We start from the raw sequence: 12,134 nt of genomic DNA, 5'->3' as shown, positions 1-12,134 counted from the left end.
GCATATAGCATCTCTATTCTGAAAATAAAAGGCAAAAATTAAAATCAGGCTTCTTGCTTGCAATTACAACTGAGATTTGCATTCATAGATTGAGGACAGGGCGTTGTTGTTGACAGGGCCCTGCATTGCTGATTACCCTACTGGTGCTTATTATCCTTTTATTACAAGGTGATATACATGTGTGAGTGGTATCCCGAGCTAATTCTGCTACCACCATCATCTATTGCAACAAGTGATGGCTCCCACTGATTGTCGCCTGAAGCTTGCGTCCTCTTCAGGACGGATGATGACAGCGATGTCAACATTTGAAACACGGAAGATGGACACGAACGAAGAATAATGAGTCTTTCTTCATGAACGTTCACTGGACGCCTTTAGTATCAGAGAGGGCAAATTCTACGTGTGGACATCAAACACCAGGGAGCAATAGTACATTTTAACAATTAATTCACAGGACTGTGGTTATAACTCACATAGCTAGTATCGTTCATTACTTCATGGCCCTGAATGTGATAAGTTTGTAGCAAACAATGGAAAAAAAAGTAGGTTTGAAACAAAAACATTTCACATAAGAGGATTCGTTTAGATCATCCACAAATGGCAATTGAGAAAATTTGCTTGCTGACGAAGGCACGCTGCTGTTTCCACTGAAATTCCTTTAGTTTAGTTTGGTTTAGAGATATAACATGGAAACAGGTCCTTGAGAAGGCTTTTTGTCATTAAATCATGAAATTGCCAGTAGTATCTCTGGGTTTCCATCTGTCGTTGCTGCGCTCTGAAATTATAACAGAAAATCCTTTACTGAAGGCAGCTGTTCCCAAATGAAACAGCAGCACCCAGTACACCAATGTATGATGATCATACTGCACAGTAGATTTCACTGCTCAAAGATACACAGAAACATCTGTACATTTATCCTTCTTCTTGCGTATGGCGTGCACAGCCTAAAGTTGTAGGACAACTTGTTCTATTTGATCTTATTTGATTGTGCACGCCAGGTTGATTGCATTCATCAAAACAGGCCGGACCAAGTGAAGGTTGCAATCTTCCACCCCCTCTGTACACTTATCTGCTTCCCATAAAGATTATTTAAAAAATAACCCATTAACATGAGCATATACAAATGGCAAGTCATTGACAGATATATAAAGTATACAATTATAACTTTGACCATTTATAAATTCACTTAGTCATTCAGTCTACTCCCCTGCAAAACTCTTTGCTTAAATATATTTGAAGGCTTTGGTAATTCTACTAAACCAGTTCTTTAACCACATGTTATGTACATTTGGTCAGTTATCCTGTTGTCTTAACTGTTTCATTAACATAATCTCCCTCTAAGCACTTTGTGTTATTAATACTGACTGGATCGCCAACTTTGTATGTTAATTGGCCACTGTAAATGACATTGTATGTAGGGAGTGGCTGTGAATATTGGCCAACATAAAACTAGTGTGAATGGCTGATCAATGGTGGGCATGGACTTGGTGGGTCAAATGGCCAGTTTCCATTCTGCATCTTTAAAACAAAGACTAAACAGAAACTATAGTTTCGCTGCGGTTCACATCTATCCCAATGTCTTCCATTGTAGCCAGTTTTCCAACATGAGCATTACTAGATTATTCATAGATTCACAGAATCATATAGCTTAGAAAAAGCCTCTTTGGCGCACAGATAATTCACCATCCAACAAGTACCTGTTGTGTACTAATTCTACACAAACCTAATTTTATTCTTCCCATATTTCCATCACCTCTCCCCTCACTATCACTCTTTTACATATTAGGGTCGATTTAAACAAGTCTACCAACCTGCACATTTGCTATATGGGAGAAAACTGAAGAACTTACACAGTCAAAATGAGATGCACATTCTGCACAAACAGCAGCAGATGTCAGGATTATGTATGGGTCACTAGTGTGGTAAGGTAGCAACTCTACATCTACTTTTGTCTTTCTATATATTAACCAAACTTCAATCCATGACAGTGTATTATTCACAACTCTATTTTTGTTTAATATTCTCTCGTGTGGATCTTATCGTAGGCCTTTTGATATTCGCACCACATCCATTGGTCCTACCTGTAAAGTTACCACTTTAAAGAAGTCTGACATATGTGCAATATGATTTCCCCTTCTTTAAGCTATATTAGCTCTTCATAATCCTATTACTGCAAGAGCCCTTCAACTTCCATTGTGATTCATTCTAGTTTATTTTCCCTCCTGCTAATTTCATGCTTCGTACTATTTAGGCAATGGAATTTCAGCCCCCCCTAGTCAGTCTGCAGGTACCCAGTTGTGAGAAAGTAATCTAAATTCTGGAAGATGAGATGGAAAGAAAGTAGATAGGAAAAAATATGCCCATGACAACAACTGAAATCAACATCCTAAACCATGGATTCCTAGTTTGGAATGAAAAAAAATAACTCTTTGCATAGAGAGAAATAGTTTGACTGCTTTAAGATTTGGGTGATAGATGTAATAATTGCTCTGGAACAGTGATCAATATAACAATATAAATATTTGCTAAGAGCAATGGATCTGTGGCTAGAATGGAGAATGCTCAGGTTGTTGAAGTCTACAAAAAGGAAAAAGTGGTATCCCATCAGTTGGAGTTCTGCTGGGGCTAAATACCTCAGCAACTACAATAATGTATAAAGCTGTTTCAATTTGGAAGAAAAAAATCCAGGTTTATTTGTTATTCTGTTTTTTTTAATGACTTTGATAGCGTGCAGTGTATTTATTAATTGCTGCTGGGACTCCAGAGTGCATATTACACACTTGCACAGGCATATACACTCACTCTCATACTTATACGCGGACACACACACTGACACACACACACATGCAAACACACACAAAATGTAATTCACAATTTAACCAGGGCTTTCTTCGTAAAATTTGATAATGATGTTGATAAGTCATAGGAGCAAAATTAGGCCAGTGTGACTTGAATGTGGTGATCAGAGTGCCAATGGGAACTGAGGTTATTGTGAAAGCAGGGCAGCGAGGAACTGCACGTGTGAACTGTGTGGTGAAAGGAGTGTGTATTGTGTATTATGAGAGATACGTGAGTGTAGACCGAGAAGTGTAAGCTGGTGATAGTGAATAGAAAGTTTGTGTAAAACGTGAGCGGTGAGGGGAGTGTAAATGTTCTCTGAAGGTAAGAGATGTAAGCCTGTATGAACCAAAGCTACAGAGAACAACATGTGCTGTGAACTGCTTTGCCTGCAGATGAGTACATTGTGATGAAGAGAATTCCTGAGTTTGAGGGCTCACAGTGGCTCAGCGGACGTGCTGCCTTATAGTGTCAGAGACCCGAGTTCGATCCTGACTACGGGTGCTGACTGTGCTGAGTTTGTACATTCTCCCTGTGACTGTGTGGGTTTTCTCCAGGTGCTCTGGTTTCCTCTCACACTCCAAAGACACAATATGTTTTTAGGTTGATTGGCTTTGGTAATATTGTAAATTCTCCCGAACATGTCGGATAGTGTTAGTGTATGAGGTGTCCGCTGGTCAGCGCTGACTCAGTGGGCCGAAGGGCCTGTTTCCGCGCTGTGTCTCTAAAGTCTAAAGTAAAGTGATGCTCCAGAGGAAATGCCAGTATTTCCAATCACATCCAATTTATCACAGATGGTAGATCCATACCAAATACTGACAAAGATCTTTATACTATCGCTTGCAACTTGCCTAATGTGATCCAATTAACTCAATAACGGAGATTAAACTTTACTGACATCATGAATTTAGTTGGCCCAGTGCTCTTCCGGCTCAGTCTATGGGCTCATTCTATTTATGGACCAACCTCTGATTGAATCTTATCCCATGCAAACTCTAAGATGACTTTACGCTTGGGAAACACAAATATCTACTCAACATTGTACTAAATAAAATTAATGACACAATAAAATACAACCCTTTCCAGGCTACTTGCTGAGATTAATCATTTAAAATAAATAAGTTAAGCAATTTGTTGTTAGATATCTTAAAAATCTTTCACATGCAATTAAATATTGAAAATGTAACAATATGATAAATGGTCTATTGCCAGTTGTCTATTAGGTTGTCTCTCCAATCAGAAACAACTGAAGATTGCTTTAATTCATATCAGCAGAGGTTGTGATTAAACAAGGCGTTACCATTAGCAAATAAGGTGAGATCCTGAATATCTGCCTTCCTTCCACCCTAGACATCGTCAAGTCAAGTCAAGTCACATTTATTTATATAGCACATTTAAAAAAACAACTCTCGTTGGTCAAAGTGCTTTACATTTGTTATAAGAATAGTATAAACAAACAAACTACATACATATATACATATAGCCTTCGCTCAGTGGACGTCAGGAAAGGCTTGGGAGTATAGATAAGATTTTAGTCTTGACTTAGAGTCGATGGAAGGGGGATGCTGTTCCACAGTCTAGTAGCTGCAACCGCAAAGGCACGGTCGCCCCTAAGCTTATGCCTAGACCGCGGGATATTCAGCAACCCCAAGTTGGCCGATCTGAGGGACCTGGTGGTGGAGTGGTGGGTGAGAAGACTTTTAATGTAGGAGGGGGAAAGCCCATTGAGGGCTTTGTAGACATGGAGGAGGGCCTTGAAATGTATATGGAACCGCACAGGGAGCCAGTGGAGAGAGGCCAGAATCGGAGTGAAGTGGTCCCTTTTTCGTGTGCCCGTCAGGAGTCTCGCTGCGGCGTTTTGGACCAGTTGCAGGTGGGACAGGGAAGATTGGCTGATGTCAGTGTAAAGAGAGTTGCAGTAATCTAGGCGGGAGGAGATGAATGTGTGGATGATCTTTTCGAGGTCATCAAAGTGGAGGAATTGTTTTATTTTAGCTATCGTCTGAAGCTGAAACAAGCTAGCTTTTACCACGGCATTGACGTGTTTGTCAAATTTCAGTGCCGAGTCAAATATCACTAGTCGTACTAGTTCCACTGTTCACATCATTATACCCCTGTCGTTAGCACATCTGGGCTATTACGGATTCCACCCTTCCTGAGGTCATCTGTTGCTGGTCCCGTTTTGGTTCTGGCCTTTTCTCTCCTCCACTTCCCCCCTCCCTCCACTCTCCACCTGTATCTTACAGTCTGAAGAAGGGCTCTGACCCGAAACGTCACCTATTCCTTTTCGCCAGAGATGCTGTCTGACCTGCTGAGTTACTCCAGCATTTTTGGTCTATTTACGGTTTAAACCAACAGTTCCTTCCTACAGTAGACACAAGATGCTGGAGTATCTCAGCGGGACAGGCAGCATCTATGGAGAGAAGGAATTGGTGATGATTTGGATCGAGACCCTTCTTCAGAGTTCCTTCCTACACATGACTCAGTCCAATATCTGTCTGCTTAGCAAGGTGGACAATCATAGTACCATGGGACTGATCCCAACAATTTGATTTACAAAGATTAATATGCCTGGTGTCGTATGCAGCTGAAACAAAGTGTGACCACTGAGTATATTGAAGATTACAGATTGAGAGTGCTGCAGAAATCTGTCAGAAGATTTAGAGAGGAATTTTAGAAATGATGGTTGAATTTATATAGCGGATTTCACAGCTTAAGTTTACCCATCGGACTTTTCAGCCAATAAAGTGGTTCACTGCAGGATTTGTTCACAGTTAGCAATATAGGGCAGCCCAGTGGCATAGGTGGTAGTCCTGCTGCCTCATGGCATCAGAGACCTGAGTTCGATCCTGACCTCAGGTGCTGTCGGTGTGGAGTTTGAAAGATTTTTATGTGAGTGCATGGGTTTCCTCCAGTGGCTTCATTTTCCTCCCACAGCCCAAAAGAAAAGGGTGTAGGTTAATTGCCGACTGTAAAATTGCCCCAAATGGGTAGGGAGTGGATGGGCGTGGGATAATAGAAACATAGAAACATAGAAATTAGGTGCAGGAGTAGGTCATTCGGCCCTTCGAGCCTACCGCCATATAGAACTAACTCGTTTCCCGAACTAGTTGGTTTAACTCCCTTTAGCCAGGTTTGTGAGAGGGAGAGATTCACCACTCTCTGTTTCATCTCGGGGATTTCCCCCTTATCCTTAGGGGAGACTTTTGGACTTCAAACAAAATCTCAGCTCTAGCTATCTGGAATGATAAGCTTCCAGTGGCAATTCTAGAGGTATAAACCAAGTCTATCCAGTCTTCGCAACAGTTGAGAGGCACCTGGTATTCCATGAGCAAGCATAAAAGGATATGGATTTTTTACAGGTTGGGGGTATTAGTATGGATAAGCATGCTGCTCTAACACCAAGACCCGGTGTGCGACTTCGCACCACCCGGCGTGGCTTTAATGGCTGCGGGACAATCGCCAATGCCAGCCGGGGGCTTTGACTTTGACTCTGATATCGGGGGGGGGGGGGGTAGACTGAGTGCAGTGGAGAGATAAGTTTTCCTTTCTTTGGCTGTTTCCAGCCATCACAGCGAATACTGAACCCCCAATATGATATAGTATATAACTGTTACTATGTAAATTATGTTGTGTCAACTCCCCTAATATAGGGTGAATTTGTTTGTAATGTTTAGGCTGCAGAAATGGTTTCATGGGAATCTTGTTTTTCACCTAAATTAGGGCTCCAAATGACAATTAAGGCAGGAATCTTCGCAATCTTGAGAGGCACCTGGTCCATGAGCAAGCAGAAAAGATGTTTTTTGCAGGTTGGTGGTATAGTATGGTTAAGCATGCTGGACAGCATGGTGTCAAAACTCTATGGTGCATAACTCTACTACAACTTTTTTTAAGTCAAAGACAAGCAGCGCAGAGCCAAAGGCATTTTGGCAAAAATTCATACAACGATTATTGCACTACTTAGCAGCATCAGCTTGGATGTGTGTGTTTTAACTTTTAGAATGGGGCTTGAACTGTAGCCTTATGACTCAAGAGGTAAGAGCCTGTCCAATTAAACAACTGCTTAATGTTGAACGGATGAATCTCTCTCCCTCTACCTCAGCTCACCAGACACTGAGACAGTCAGAAATGTCTTGTTATTTCTGGCTTTGACTATCCCAATGCATTCCTGACCATCAAATATTTTTCTACCCTCTGTAAACTTGCCATTCAAATCTTGGCTACCCGTCTCTTAAATTCACATCAGCTTGTGACCTATGATCACCATTTTACTTGCCAACTCACAGTTGATCCCATTTAAGCAATGTCTCATTTTACAATCCCTATCTTGCTCAGAGCCTCCAATGTCACCCTATTCAGCTTTTGTAATCTCGGGTCCTAGAATAGATTGACTTCCATCTGTGCTAGTCCACCTCAGGCTTCTTGGCTATTATGAATCAGTATATTCATTAGTGATTGTGTCCTTCACTGCCTGGAGCCTAAACATTGGCATTCCCTTCCTAAACTGCTCAGGTCTCTCTGCCTCCTTTCAGACTCTGGTTAAAACTTAAATAAGTGGCCAAAATGTTGTTCATCTATCCTGATATCTCATCCTGCGTCTGAGTGTCAGATTTTGATATCATTGCTGTAAAGTGGTTTGTGTCATATTCATGGTACAGGCAGTATATCAACATAAGATGCAGTCATTGTTTTCAAGCTCTGTCAGTCACAAGCAGGGAATTCTGTGTCGTCTTTGCATGGGCCCAACCTTCCTGATTAATTTATCCTGAGGTAATGCAGTGTGACATTAAGACAGATTAACAAACAGCCTTGTCTGTGAAAGACTGGAAGCGACTATACTGGTTTCGATCTCAGTACCTCCAATTGGAAAAACTACAATATAAGCATGAAGAATAAGCATCGGAAGACAATGAGCGGTGTATGAGGCTACTCACTGGGCTCAAGAATACTTACGGTCTGGAACTTTATCGATTCTTTCCTGAAATAGTCCAGAGGGAGGCTCCAAGAATTCCAATTGTACGTCTGGATTCTTTTTGCGGTGCAGAGGCTGATTGAGGTATAAAATGGATTTTGTTGAACAGAATTGCAACATTTACTTTGTTTAAAAAGATGCAAGGTTAGGTTCTTCTCAGGTTTGGAACAAGGAGCATTGTTGTGGAACAAAGGAAGCTTCATTTGGGCAGTTTTCTCCTTGGCCAGTAAATATTTTGTGCTGACATTGAGGGCCTGAAATAAGAAGCTCTCTGTTCATCGGATATAAAGATCCACAGCTTAAAATGAAAGAAAAGGAAACACCATCTAGTCCTGCATTGGTCTAAAAGATAATGTGCTCTATTAACGTTATTGACTTTAAAGGTAATGCATATATTTTTACACACCAATGAGAATAAATTAATTAATAGTTAATGTTGATTGAATATCGTGGCATGTTTAAGAAGGAACTGCAGATGCTGGAAAAATCGAAATCATGGCAGAGTCGTAATGAGTGTGAGGGGAAAAATATAATGGGTGGTCTTCTTATAGAGTCCACATCACAAGATTAGAAATTGTTCAGCCAGAGCTGAACACACTTCTCGGCATCTGCATGCAATTGCTTCTTGCATTCTTGTGCTTCTTGTCCGTGGTGGTGGAAAGATTAGTGGAAACAAGGCCGTGCCGTGAACGCTCTTTCCTTGACTCCTAATGGGTGGTTGTGGAGGCAGATATGATAGTGCCATTCTTCTTGCAGTGCAGAAGCTGATTTAGGTATGAAAATGGATTTTGTTCGGCACTGGCTCGAAGGGCCGAATGGCCTCCTCCTGCAACTATTTTCTGTTGAACAGAATTGCAACATTTACTTTGTTTAAGTGTTTTTAAGATTGGCAAATGGATTTGCAAGGAATGGGGGGGGGGGGGGCGGATATAGATCACTTGCATGCATGTGTGATTAGTTCAGCTAGGCATCATGCTTGGCACAAACATTGTTCCTGGGCAGTACTATTCTATGGATAGTTTCATTAAATATTGTTATTATTTTCATTAAATATTGTTCATCAACATAAAATTCAAAAGCAAAATACAGCAGGTGTAATTAATCGGACATGAATATGACATTACAGCTGTTCTCATTTTTATATCCTCTCAACACATCTTTCTTTCATTGGCCTATTATCTCTCCCTCTTACCTTGTGCCATTGTCCTCTCCGTCATTGACAAGCTCTCCTGCAAGCGGATTTGAGGTCAAGAATAGATGGAGAGCCCTGGTGATGCCGTAATTGGAATATGACGTACAGTTCTGGTCATCCTCCCAAAAGGGGACATAATTATGACGGGGGGAAGGGAGAGGAGATTCACCTAATTAACTTCATTGATGGCGCGTCTGTGACATGCGGAGAGATTTAGAGCTTCTGCACTCTTGCATTTAGAAGAACGACACAAGATTCCACTGATGTGAAAATAATTATTATGTGGTTTTGCAGGATAGAGTCTGGTGTTATGGTCACAGAATAGGATAGTGGACCTTGTGTTTAAGAAGGAACTGCAGATGCTGGAAAAAATCGAAGGTAGATAAAAATGCTGGAGAAACTCAGCGGGTGAGGCAGCATCAATGGAGCAAAGGAAATAGGTGACGTTTCGGGACGAGACCCTTCTTCAGGTAGTGGAACTTATTCAGGTTAGCAATTTATTTTGGTTTGGTTTAGTTTAGAGATACAATGCGGAAACAGGGCTTTCAGCCCACCGATCCCCGTTCACTAGCACTATTCTACACACGAGGGACAATTTACAATCTTTACCAAAGCTAATTATCTTGCAAACCTGTACGTTTGGAGTGTGAGAGGAAACCAGAGCATCCAGAGGAAACCCACGCAGTCAGGGGGAGAATGTACAAACTCCATACAGACAGCACCCGTAGTCAGGATCAAACCCGGGTCTCTGGTGCTGTAAGGCAGCAACTCTACTGCTGCGCCACCATGTTCTCCCCAAGATTTATGGCCCAGTTGTACCAGTTTATCGCATCCTCCTTCATATCTTTTCTCTCTCCCCTTGGCCCAGTCCCTTGAGCGGTGATGAGAGAAAAAAAATTAAGTGAGGTGAAGGAACAGCTTTGAATTTTGTTACCCAAGGAGGTTGCAGTCTGCTCAGATGCAATTATTAAACCCTGCTGCTATTGTTACACAGCTTCCTACTGGGGTCCAAAAGTGCTTTCTAGGGATGGATGTCATTCCACAAACTATGTATCCAAGTCTGCCTCAGCACCATTGCACTAATGGAGAAGGTTCTGATATGGGTTCCTTGTCAGTGCCTTCTAAACAAATTGATATTCTGGTGAACTTCAAATTCCAGATGGTGAAGAAGGCAGTTAGCACACCAGCCTTCACCAATCAGGGCATTGAGGATAGAAGACACAAGAAACTACATGTGCTAGTTTATAAAGTGCTGGAGTAACTCAGCCACTCAGGCAGCATCTCTTCAGGATATGGACAGGCGACGTATTGGGTTGGGCCAATTGTAGAAAGAGGGACATAGCTGGAAAAGAGGTGGGGGTGGGGCAAAGCCTGGCAAGTGATAGGTAAACATGGAAACATAGAAACATAGAAAATAGGTGCAGGAGTTGGCCATTCGGCCCGTTCGAGCCTGCACCGCCATTCAATATGATCATGGCTGATCATCCAACCTGCCTTCTCTCCATACCCCCTGATCCCTTTAGCCACAAGGGCCACATCTAACTCCCTCTTAAATATAGCCAATGAACTGGCCTCAACTACCTTCTGTGGCAGAGAATTCCAGAGATTCACCACTCTCTGTGTGAAAAATGTTTTCCTCATCTCGGGCCTAAGAGATTTCCCCCTTATCCTTAAACTGTGACCCCTATACATAGGTAAATGCAGGTAAGGGGAGGGGGGGGGTGGGTTCATTAGGCAGATGAGTGAACAAAGGCTTGTGATGAAAAGGAGACAAAAGAATGTCAGATAAGGAAAGCAGAGGGTTAAAATGTAAATCCAGACAGGGGGATATAGATGGAAGGGAACAGTGAGGAGGGGGGAAGGTAGGTTGTATAGTGTGGTAGTGGGTGAAATTAGTATAGAATTTGTAATGTTATGTTGCAGTTGTAGAAAATATTTATGAGGCTGCATTTGGAGTATTGTGTACCGTTTTGGTCACCCTACTATCGGAAGGATGCTATTAAGCTGGAAAGCTTTACAAGAATGTTGGCTCGTGAAACTGGATTATGGGGAAAGGTTGGGCAGGTTAGGTTCTTAGAAGCACAGGATACTGAGGGGTGATCCTATAGTGGTGAAATAAAATCACTGTATCTACCAAAAAATTCAACAAACCTACCGATGATACTAGAATTAGTCTAACTTTGTGAATTCCTGAAACTACTATAATGATAGAACCAAATATTGCACTTCAGGTCAAATGACCTTTCATTTGTTATGTTGACATTAACCTGAAACACTAACTCTGATTTTCTCTCCTTTGATGCTGCCTGACCTGCTGCGCATTTCAACCATTTCCTGTCTTCTCTATTTCAGGTTTTCACTCTCCTCGCTATTTTGCATTTTAATACAGGAAAACAAAACATGCATTAAAAAAAAAGTTACTTTAACGCATTTAAAACGGAGAGATCATCTCCAAAGTATTTCATCAGGTTGATTCTAAACTAACAAGGGGAACTCTTTATTCATCACGAGTGAGGGAGGCATTACTATGTGTTGTATATTGCAGTAAAATCCACCATGAAAACGACCACGATGAGCTGTAGCATGGATCTGTACAGAGACAATGACGTCCATGCTTATCAACACGTTAACTCTACGCCAACTAAGTACAAGGAGAACAGAAACCGTCGAAACTCCATACCTCCAGCTCAAACTCCTAAAGGCAAGCACATGTTGGCATATCTCCCAAGACTTGTGATGGATGCAGGTCGATATGGAACATTTTCAGTAATGGTTGGTAAATTTACATGTAGTGTTCCAGTTGAATGAGAAACAGTCCTAACCATTGAATAATCTACTGCATATGATAATTATTTTAACTCCGTTATAAATTATTGACTATTTGACAAATGTGTAGTTTGATATAAAAACATTTTTCCTACTATCCCATTTGGCCTGGTAAGTAATGATGATGCAAGAATGTGATGGGCATATTTGAAAGGAATGAAGATTGAGCATTAAAGTGGAATTGCTGAAGAAATTCAACAATAGTATCACCAACTTCAAAGCAGCGTCAATAAGATTATTACCATTCATGGACGTATTTCTGATGTTATTATCCGTTTAGAAAACTTATGCTCAACTATTTCTAAA

General features: G+C 41.3%; 1 long non-coding RNA gene across 1 annotated transcript in view; it reads right to left on the bottom strand.

The window, feature by feature from the left end:
- Positions 1-6,810: 6,810 nt before the first annotated feature.
- LOC129712342 (uncharacterized) overlaps positions 6,811-12,134 on the bottom strand; it is a 32,102-nt gene continuing 26,778 nt past the window's right edge. The window contains exon 6 of the long non-coding RNA XR_008726041.1: positions 6,811-7,885. This is a non-coding gene — a long non-coding RNA (uncharacterized LOC129712342). The remainder of the gene's footprint in view (positions 7,886-12,134) is intronic.

The sequence above is a fragment of the Leucoraja erinacea genome, chromosome 32, assembly GCF_028641065.1.
Source record: "Leucoraja erinacea ecotype New England chromosome 32, Leri_hhj_1, whole genome shotgun sequence".
In the NCBI taxonomy this organism is placed as follows: Eukaryota; Metazoa; Chordata; class Chondrichthyes; order Rajiformes; family Rajidae; genus Leucoraja; species Leucoraja erinaceus.
The sequence above is the reverse complement of the archived record's forward strand: the minus strand, read 5'-3'. Positions and strand labels throughout refer to the sequence as shown.